The sequence below is a fragment of the Jaculus jaculus genome, chromosome 6, assembly GCF_020740685.1.
Source record: "Jaculus jaculus isolate mJacJac1 chromosome 6, mJacJac1.mat.Y.cur, whole genome shotgun sequence".
Taxonomy (NCBI): domain Eukaryota; kingdom Metazoa; phylum Chordata; class Mammalia; order Rodentia; family Dipodidae; genus Jaculus; species Jaculus jaculus.
The window spans coordinates 93639191-93649520 of NC_059107.1; positions in this window are offsets into that span (position 1 = coordinate 93639191).

Below are 10330 nucleotides of genomic sequence, written 5' to 3' on the forward strand. Positions count from 1 at the left end.
CAACGCCCATCTTTACCTGGAAAACATTTGTGTGCTCTTCAGGGTTCCTTTGAAGGACTCAACTCTGATTGGTTGCCTCCCGCTCCCAGGGGCACCATTTATGACCCCCACATTCCACTTGCCACCCACACACTTCTTTCTCTGCTCAAGCAAGCTACCGCACTTTGTGTACGTTTACTGAAAACCTGCTGCGTTCCCAGCACAGGGGCTACCACACAAATGCCAAGAAGACCACTTAGTATGGTTTTGTGCTTTTTAAAGACATTCTGGGCTGAGACATGGCTTAGCAGTTAAGGCACTTGCCTGCAAAGTCAAAGGACCACGGTTCGGTTCCATTCCCCAGGACCCTTGTAAGACAGATGCACAAAGTAGTGCGTGAATCTGGAGTGTGTTTGCAGGGGCTAGACGCCCTGGCACGCCCATTCTCTCATTCTTTCTATCTCTATCTGCCCCCCCCCACACACACACACTCTTTCTCTCAAATAAATAAATAAATAAACATAAAATATCAGGGCTGGAGGGATGGCTTAGCAGTTAAGGCGTTTGCCTACAAAGCCAAAGGACCCAGGTTCAATTCCCCAGGACCCATGTTAACCAGATGCACAAGAGGGCGCATGTGTCTGGAGTTTGTTTGTAGTGCCTGGAGGCCCTGGCATGCCCATTCTCTCTCTGTCTCTCTCCCTTCCTCCCTCTTCCTCTGTCAAATAAATAAATAAATAAATATTTTAAAAATAAAATAAAATAGTAAAAAATATATTTTATTCTTATTTATTTATTTGAAAGAAAGAGGGGGGGAGAGAATGGACACTCTAGGGCCTCCAGCTGCTGCAAATGAACTCTAGACGCATGCACCACCTTGTGCATCTGCCTCACGTGGGTCCTGGGGAATGGAACCTAGGTCCTTTGGCTTTGCAGGCAAGTGCCTTAACTACTAAGCCATCTCTCCAGCCCTGTTTTGTGCTTTTTATTGTTGTTGTTTTGAGGCAGGGTCTCATTCTAGTCCAGGCTGACCTGGAACTAACTCTGTAAACCAAGCTGGTCTTAAACTACTAATCCTCTTGCCAATACCTCCCACATACTGGGATTGCAGGCAAGCGCCACCACACCTGGCTATGAATGACATTACCCCAGCTGTTTGCACAGATGGGCTGCTGGCAGATGGGCCTGGCTATAAGGTCACACACCTCCTTTCCCAACAGCCCACATCCAGTGACGGAGCTATGTGGGAGTGTAAAGACTTGTGCCTCACCCCAGCTGGAGTTGCCTCTGAAGGTGACTGAGCTTTGGGACCACATTTTGCCCAGCCTTTCTTTCTTCCCTTCTCTAGGTATGGTTCCCAACTTTTACTTCCTAATAACCCTTGTGCTCTGTAGTCTTGGAGTTGCCTTTCCCTTCTAGTAACTTGAGGTCAAAGTTCCCCAAAAAAGTGATCTGTACTCACTCGACCTCCTCGTTTCTCTGCCCTTTGTGATCACTCTCATTGGCTAAATCAAGATCACCATCAACCATGTGCACTGTGGGGACCCTTTTCCATCATGTCCCTTTCTGAAAGGGTAAACTGGCCCTCCTCCAGCTCTGCCTTGCCGCCACTACCCTGTGCTCTCTGGGTGCTCACCCTGTCTTCCCTGCTTAAAAAAAAAATTTTTTTTAATTGATTTATTTATTTGAGAGAGAGAAAGAGGAAGATTAATAGAGACTGAATGGGCAAACGAACTCCAGACACATGTGTATCTGGCTTACATGGGTCCTTTGGCTTTGCAGGCAAGCACCTTAACTGCTAAGCCATCTCTCTAGCCCCTTCCCTGCTTTTTAATTTTCTGGTTTTTTTAAATTTATTTATTTATTTGCAAGGAGAGAGAGAAGAGAGACACAGAGAGAATGGGCATGCCAGGGCCTCTAGCCACTGCAAATAAACTCCAGATGCATGCACCACCTTGTGCATCTGGCTTACATGGGTCCTGGGGAATCGAATTTGGATCCTTTGGCTTTGTAGGCAAGCACCTTAACCACCAAGCCATCCCCCCAGCCCTATTTTTTTTTTAAAGTAGGGTTTCCCTGTAGCCCAGGCTGTCTTGGAATTCACTATGGAGTCTCAGGGTGGCCTCAAACTCACAGGAATCCTCTATATGCTGGAATTCAAGGTGTGTGCCACCACACCCAACTCTTTTTAAATATTTTTATTCACTTATTTGTAAAGAGAGAGAGAGAGGGAGAATAGGCTCACTAGGGCCTCCAGCCACTGCAAAAGAACTCCAGATGCTAGCCAGGCATGGTGGTGCATTCCTTTAATCCCAGTACTCGGAGGCAGAGGTAGGAGGATCACTGTGAGTTCGAGGTCACCCTGAGATGCCATAGTGAATTCCAGGTCAGCCTGGGCTAGAGCAAGACCTTATCTCGAAAAAACAAAGCAAAACAAAAAAAACAAAAGAAGTAGAAGAGGAGGAGGAGGAAGAGGAAGAAGAAGATAAAGAACTCTAAATGTATGTACCACTGTGCGTCTGGCTTTATGTGGGTACTAGGGAATCAAATCTGGGTTGTTAGGCTTTGCAGGCAAGCTCCTTAACCCTGATCCATCTCTGCGGGCCCCTTTCCCTATGACAATTTTCCTCCTTCTACTCCTTAAATATAGTCTTTCTTTAGGTTCAACTCCTAAACCTCTTCTAATTTGTACAACCTCTCTGCAGTTTCAGAGACTCACCCAGCACTTGAGACATTCAGGGCACAGGATAGAATAGTGGAAAGGACTACTTTTTAAGATCAAGCTGGGCTGAATTCCAACTTCTCCAGCCAGCTGCAAAACCGTGGAAAAGTGAGAAAGCTATTAAATCTGTCCTTTTTTCTTTTTTTGAGCTGGGGTCTTGCTCTAGCTTAGGATGACCTGAAATTCACTATGTTGTCTCAGGGTGGCCTCAAACTCATAGCAGTCCTCCTATCTTTGTCCCCTGAGTATAGGGATTAAAGGCGTGTGCTACCATGTCCAGATCTGCTTTTGCTTTTTTATATATATGTGTGTGTGTGTGTGTGTGTGTGTGTGTGTGTGTATGTATAAAATATTTATTTATTTATTTATTTATTTATTTATTTATTTATTTATTTATTTAGATAAGCCCAATGGACTGGCCTTTTTTTTTTTATGCAAGAGAGAGAATTGGTATGCCAGGGCCTCCAGCCACGTAATTGAACTCCAGACACATGTGCCACCTTGTGTGCATGTGTGACCTTGCGCTTTTGCATCATCTATCTTGTATATCTGCCTTACGTAGGACCTGGAGAGCTGAACATGAGTCCTCAGGCTTATCTGCTAAGTCATCTCTCAACCCTGCTTTTACTTTTTTTGTTTTGTTTGTTTTTGTTTTGCGGAGGTAGGATCTCACTCTAGTTCAGGCTGACCTGGAATTTACTATGTAGTCTTGAGCTCATGGTGATCCTCCTATCTCTCTACCTCCCAAGTCCTGGGCTTTTACTTTTTTTTTTTTGAGAAAGACAGACAGAGGGAATGGGCACATCAGGGCCTTCCAGCTACTGCAAACGAACTCCAAAAGCTGTGCCGCCTTGTGCATCTAACTTACGTGGGTACTGGGGAATGGAGCCTTGAACTGGGGTCCTTAGGCTTCACAGGCAACTGCTTAACTGCTGAGCCATCTCTCCAACCCAGCTTTTACTTTTTTTGAAACAGAGTTTCGTGTAGCCCAAGCTGGCCTCAAACTCACTATGTAGCAGGGGCTGGCCTTGAATTCCTAACTATTCCTGCCTCTCCCTCCCACATGCTGAGATTACTGTGACTAGCTTGTTTGCTTTCTTCATGTTCAGTAAGCATGACTCCTGTCTCACCAGTGTCCTCCCGTGCCTCCCTTTCTTTCATATGTCAAGTCTATGCTGGAACATTCTTGCTCTGGCCAGGGTTCACCTGGCCAGTCCTTCCTGCTCTTGTCATCTCACTATTTATGTTCTTTCTACCAGAGAGGCTCCTATGACCCCAGTGTCTGGGTGAGGCTGTCCTCTATGCAGTCCTAGAATGCCATCCTGTCCCCCAGCACTGGTCCCCTGAGATGTTATTTTGCAGATTATGTGTGTCCCTTCTCAGATGCCAGGCTTTGTCTGATTCACTGTGGCATCCTACCAGAGGGCTCCAAGCCTCTGTTCCCAACCACAGTCCTGTTTTGTGTTGCTAGCAATGACTCCAAAATGTCACCATCTGGGCTGGAGAGATGGCTTAGCGGTTAAGTGCTTGCCTGTGAAGCCTAAGGACCCCGGTTCAAAGCTCAATTCCCCAGGACCCACGTTAGCCAGATGCACAAGGGGGAGCACGCGTCTGGAGTTCACTTGCCGTAGCTGGAGGCCCTGGCACGCCCATTCTCTCTCTCTCTGTCTGTCTGCCTCTTTCTCTCTCTGTCTGTTGCTCTCAAATAAATAAATAAACAACAAAAAAAAAATTTTTTTAAATGTCACCATCTGTGGCCCCTTTCCTTAAGCCAGTTGTAATTACTTACTTTTAAATATTTTTAAAAAAATATTTTTATTTATTTATTTTACAGAGAGAAAGAGAATGGGCATGCCAGGGCCTCCAGCCACTGAAAACAAACTCCAGACGCATGTACCACCTTGTGCATCTGGCTTACATGGGTCCTGGGGAATCAAACCTGGGTCCTTTGGCTTTGCAGATAAGTACTTTAACCGCTAAGCCATCTTTCCAGCCCTCTTTTAAATATTTGTTATTTATTTGAGAGACAGAAAGAGGCAGATACAGAGAGAAAGGGTGTGTCAGGGCCTCCAGCCACTGCAAATGAACTCCAGACCCATGAGCTCCCCCATGGGTCCTGGGGAATTGAACCTGGGTTTTTTTTTTAAATATTTTTTTCACTTATTTTTATTTATTTATTTGAGAGTGACAGAGAGAGAGAGAGAATGGGCGCGCCAGGGCCTCCAGCCACTGCAAACGAACTCCAGACGCGTGCGCCCCCTTGTGCATCTGGCTAACGTGGGACCTGGGGAACCGAGCCTCGAACCGGGGTCCTTAGGCTTCACAGGCAAGCGCTTAACCGCTAAGCCATCTATCCGGCCCCAGAACCTGTGTTCTTGCGCTTTGCAGGCAAGCACCTTAACTGCTAAGCCATCTCTCCAGCCCAAGTTTAATTACTTTTTACTTTCTCCCTGGACATCCAGATAGACAGCCAACAATGGTATGTCCCAGGTAACCTTCTTTTCCTTGATCACTGCTTTTTTCATTTCTCTAGGTTCTCTGTCTCTGGAGCTTCAAGTCGTTAAATCCCCATGGGCTCCCCTTCACCCTCATACCCATGTAGTTACTAATATTCTGCCAACACAAGGACTCTCCCTTTGTTCACTCACCTTCTTTTTTTTTTAATGATTTTTATAATATATTTTTTAAAATTTTTATTTATTTATTTGAGAGCGACAGAGACAGAGAGAAAGACAGATAGAGGGGGAGAGAGAGAATGGGCGCGCCAGGGCTTCCAGCCTCTGCAAACGAACTCCAGATGCGTGCGCCCCCTTGTGCATCTGGCTAACGTGGGACCTGGGGAACCGAGCCTCGAACCGGGGTCCTTAGGCTTCACAGGCAAACGCTTAACCGCTACGCCATCTCTCCAGCCCGCACTCACCTTCTTGCTAGGCCTCCACTTATCTTAATGACAGCAATGTCCTTCCGCTCAATCTGATTATTTCCTTCCCCACTTGGAAACTTCCAGTGCCTCCCTACTGTCTACAGACCACAAGGGGAGGAAGGGAAGTGGGTTCATGTGTATGGCTACTTCCAGCAAGTGTGTACACTTACACGTGTATCACATGTAAGTACAGAATTTTTTATATCTTTTTGTTTTGTTTTGTTTTTGTTTTTCAAGGTAGCTAATCAGAAGCTCCTTGAGGAAAAGGAGATTTGGCAAGCAGTGCAAATGGGCCCCGGGGAATTCCAGACCTACCCCTGCAGGAAGCTACCCTGAGAACTAATGCAAACAACAGAGTCCTGCTTTCAATAAGCTTCTCTCTCACTAAGAAGGAAAATAAATTCATAGGAAGAAGCTAGGGCTCTTGGAGAGATGGCTTACCAGTTAAGGCGCTTGCCTGCAAAGCCAAAGGACCCAAGTTTGATTCCCCAGGAGCCACATAAGCCAGATGCACAAGGTGGCATATATGTCTGGAGTTTGTTTGCAGTGGTTGGATGCCTTGACATGCCCTTTCTCTTTCTCTCTAAAATAAATAAAACATTTAAGGGCTGGAGAGATGGCTTAGCTGCTAAGGCACTTGTCTGCTGTGGTGGTTTGAATAGAATAGATGGCCCCCAATATAGTCAGTTGTTTATGTGTTTGTAGTTTGCATCTATAGCCCACCTGGCTGGAGGCAATGTCACTGGGTGGATCTTAAGGTGTGGTGGTGGGTTTCAGACTTCAATCTAAGAATATGCAAAGTGTGCCTAGCTGGAGTTCCTGAAGTGTGCTAAGGCTTTTGACCTTTAGGCTTGTACTTTTCTCTCTCTGTTTGTGCCTGTGAAGGCAGGCCAGCTTCTTCTGCCATTATGGAACTTCTCCTGGATCTGTAAGCTTCAATAAATCCCTTCCTCCATAACTGTGCCTGGTCTGGAAGTTTGTCTCAGCGAACCTGAATCTGTCTGCTACACCTGCAAAGCCAAAGAACCTAGGTTTGGTTCCCCAGGACCCACAGAAGCCATATGCACAAGGTAGGGCATGCATCTGGAGTTCGTTTGTAGTGGCTGGAGAGCCTTGTGCACACATTCTCTTCCTCTCTCTCTCTCTCTCTTTTTCTTTCTAATTTTTTGAGGTAGGGTCTTACTGTAGCTCAGGCTGACCTGGAATTCACTCTGTATTCTCAGGGTGGCCTTGAATTCATGGTGATCCACCAACCTCTGCCTTCCAAGTGCTGGAATTAAAGGGGTCTGGCACCATGCCTGACTTTCTCTCTCTCTTTCAAATAAATAAATAAAATGAAATATTAGGGCTGGTGAAATGGCTTAGCGGTTAAGACATTTGCCTGTGAAGCCTAAGGACCCCAGCTTGATTCCCAGGACCCAAGTAAGCCAGATGCACAAGGGGGGGACATGCATCTGGACTCTGTCTGCAGTGGTTAAAGGCCTGGGCACACCCATTCTCTCTTTCTCTCTATCTCCCTCAATCTCTGTCTCTCTTAAGTAAGTAAATAAATAAAATTTTAAAAATAACAAAAGTAAATAAATAAAATATTGTTAAAAAGAACCTAAACAGCAGCTTTGGAGCTATAGAATAGGCTTGGATGTGCATGTGGCATGTGGCATGTGTGCATGCATGTTTGTGGGTGCACGAATGTGCATGCATGGACATGTGCTGGTGCATGTATGTGGGTGCCAGAAGACAGTATCAGTCAGGCATGCTACCCACTTCTTTTTGGGTTTCTCATTGGTCTGGGGTTCACCAGTCAGACTGGACTAGTTGCCAGCAAGTTCCAGATATCCACCTGTCTTTGCCTCCCCAGTACTGGGAACATGGGCACATGGCACTATGCCTGGCATTTACGTGGTGTTGGGGGCGAAGCTCAGGTCCTCATGCTTGTGAACCAAACACTTGACCCACTGAGCCACCTCCCCGGCCCTTGTTTTGATTTTTTGAGGTAAGGTCTCACTGTATAGCACAGTTTGATCTTGAACTCTAGATCCCCTTGCCCAGTATCTAGGATAACAAATATAGGCCGCCACACCTGGCCTTAGGTTTCGATTTAGATCAAAGAAACTGAAATAAGAGATCATGCTTTGGGGCTGGAGAGATGGCTTAGCGGTTAAATGCCTGTCTGTGAAGCCTAAGGACCCCAGTTTGAGGCACGATTCCCCAGAACCCACGACAGCCAGATGCACAAGGGGGATGGAAGCCCTGGCGTGCCGATTCTCTCTCTCTTTCTCTCTCTGCCTCCTTCCTCTCTGTCTGTTGCTCTCAAATAAATTTAAAAAAAAAAAAAAAGAGTTAATGCTTTAGATTATGGGGTAATCAGCCACTTTCTTTTCTCCTCCCCCAGGTAGGCTCTCACTCTAGCCCAGGCTGACCTGGAATTCACTGTGTAGTCTCCTGGTGGCCTTGAAGTCACAGCGATTCTCCTACCTCTGCCTCCAAGTGCTCCAACCAGTTTCTGATTGGAATTCAGGCTCAACTCCTCAGGAAAAAATTCTTGCCCAGTACTGTAAATCTGGTCAAAATTCTCATGAAGGTCATAGCTCTAGGTGGGAACCTAATACTGTTGTTATGCTAAATAAATTTGTTACCATATTATCTTTTTTTGTTGTTGTTCGTTTTTTCGAGGTAGAGTCTCAAGGTAGCCCAGGCTGACCTGGAACTCACTCTGTAGTCCCAGGCTGGCCTTGAACTCACAACGACCCTCCTACCTCTGTCTCTCAAAAGTACTGGGATTAAGCCAGGCGTGGTGTAGGTAGGAAGATTGCTAGAGTGAGACCCTACCTCGAAAAACCAAAAGATAAACAAACAAAAACACAGAGTGCTGGAATTAAAGGTCCATACCACTACATGTGACCCAAACTACCTTCTAAATATTTATGTTTATACTCATAGATTACTTCTACACTCAGCCTCAAAGAAGTTTCTTTTTGCTGTTAGCAAATGCTAACACTGAGTCATAGCTGGCCAGAGTAATTAAAATAAGTGACTTTTATGTGTTCAGCCCTAAACAGGACATCTATGTCACCCCCTTCTAGACTCAGGGACCATGGCAGAAGAGGGAGAGGAAAACTGTAAGATTAGGAAGGAATGCTGTGGCATGTTGTTGTCTGGACCCAGTAAGACTGATACATTCATGACTAACATTCTTGAATTCCTGGTAGCTGTGGTTTCCTGAGCAATGTTGAGCCTGTCAACATTCCGTCATGGATGGGGGTGGGTCTCAAGACCCCCCCTCCTCCCAGAGGAGCTATTGGCAGTTAATGATTACTGGGGAGGTAAAGTCATGTTCTTGTGTGGTTTAGTCATTGGTGAGCTGCCCATGCTTCAGTAATTAACTCCCAATCATGTCATGCAAGCTACATTTATTAAACTCAGTAGATAACAGAAAAAAAAAAAAAAACCATGAAAAAGAGGTTTAGCAAGAATGCGAAAGGAGTAAGAGCGGGTAATAGGGGTTCATGTGCTCAAAATACATACATATATGTGTATATATATATATATGTATATATATATATGTGAAATTGTAAAAAATAAAAGTTAAGAAAATATTTTATTTAGGCTGTGTGTGGTGACATACACCTTTAATCCCAGCACGTGGGAGGCAGAGGTAGGAGGATCACCATGAGTTCGAGGTCACCCTGAGAATATAGAGTGAATTCCAGATTAGCCTGGGCTAGAGCAACCTACTATTGAAAACAAAACAAAAAATATTTATTTATATTTATTTGCAAGCACAGAGAGATAAAGAGACACAGACAGAGAGAGTGGGTGTGTCAGGACCTCCAGCCACTGTAAAAACTCCAGATGTTATGTGCTACTTTGTACAACTGGCTTTACCTGGGTTCTGAGGAATTAAACCCAGGTTCTTAGGCTTTGAAGGCAAGTGCCTTAACTACTAGGCCATCTCTCCAGCCCCCAAATAAAAGCCTTTTTATTTTGTTATTATTATTATTATTTTGGGTTTTTGTTTTTGTTTTTCAAGGTAGGATTTCACTTTGGTCCAGGCTGACCTGGAATTAGCTATGTAGTCTCAGGGTGGCCTTGAACTCACGATGATCCTCCTACCTCCGCCTCCCGAGTGCTGGGATCAAAGGCGTGCACCACCATGCCCGACTCCATTTTCAGTTTTCTTTGAGGTAGGGTTCCACTCTGGTCTAGGCTGACCTGGAATTCCTCCTACTTCTGCCTCCCAAGTGCTGGGATTATTTATTTATTTATTTTTAGGTTTTTTTTTTTTTAATTATTTATTTATTTATTTATTTGATAGTGACAGATACAGAGAGAAAGACAGATAGAGGGAGAGAGAGAATGGGCGCGCCAGGGCTTCCAGCCTCTGCAAACGAACTCCAGATGCGTGCGCCCCCTTGTGCATCTGGCTAACGTGGGACCTGGGGAATCGAGCCTCGAACCAGGGTCCTTAGGCTTCACAGGCAAGTGCTTAACCGCTAAGCCATCTCTCCAGCCCTATTTTTAGTTTTTTTGAGGTAGGGTCTAACTCTGGCCCCAGCAGACCTGGAATTAACTTTTTAGTCTCAGGGTGGCCTCAAACTCATAGCAATCCTCCTACCTCTGCCTCCCGAGTGCCAGGATTAAAAGCATGCACCACCACGTCTGGCTATTTTTTATTTTTTGTTTTATTGAGGTAGGGTCTCACTCTA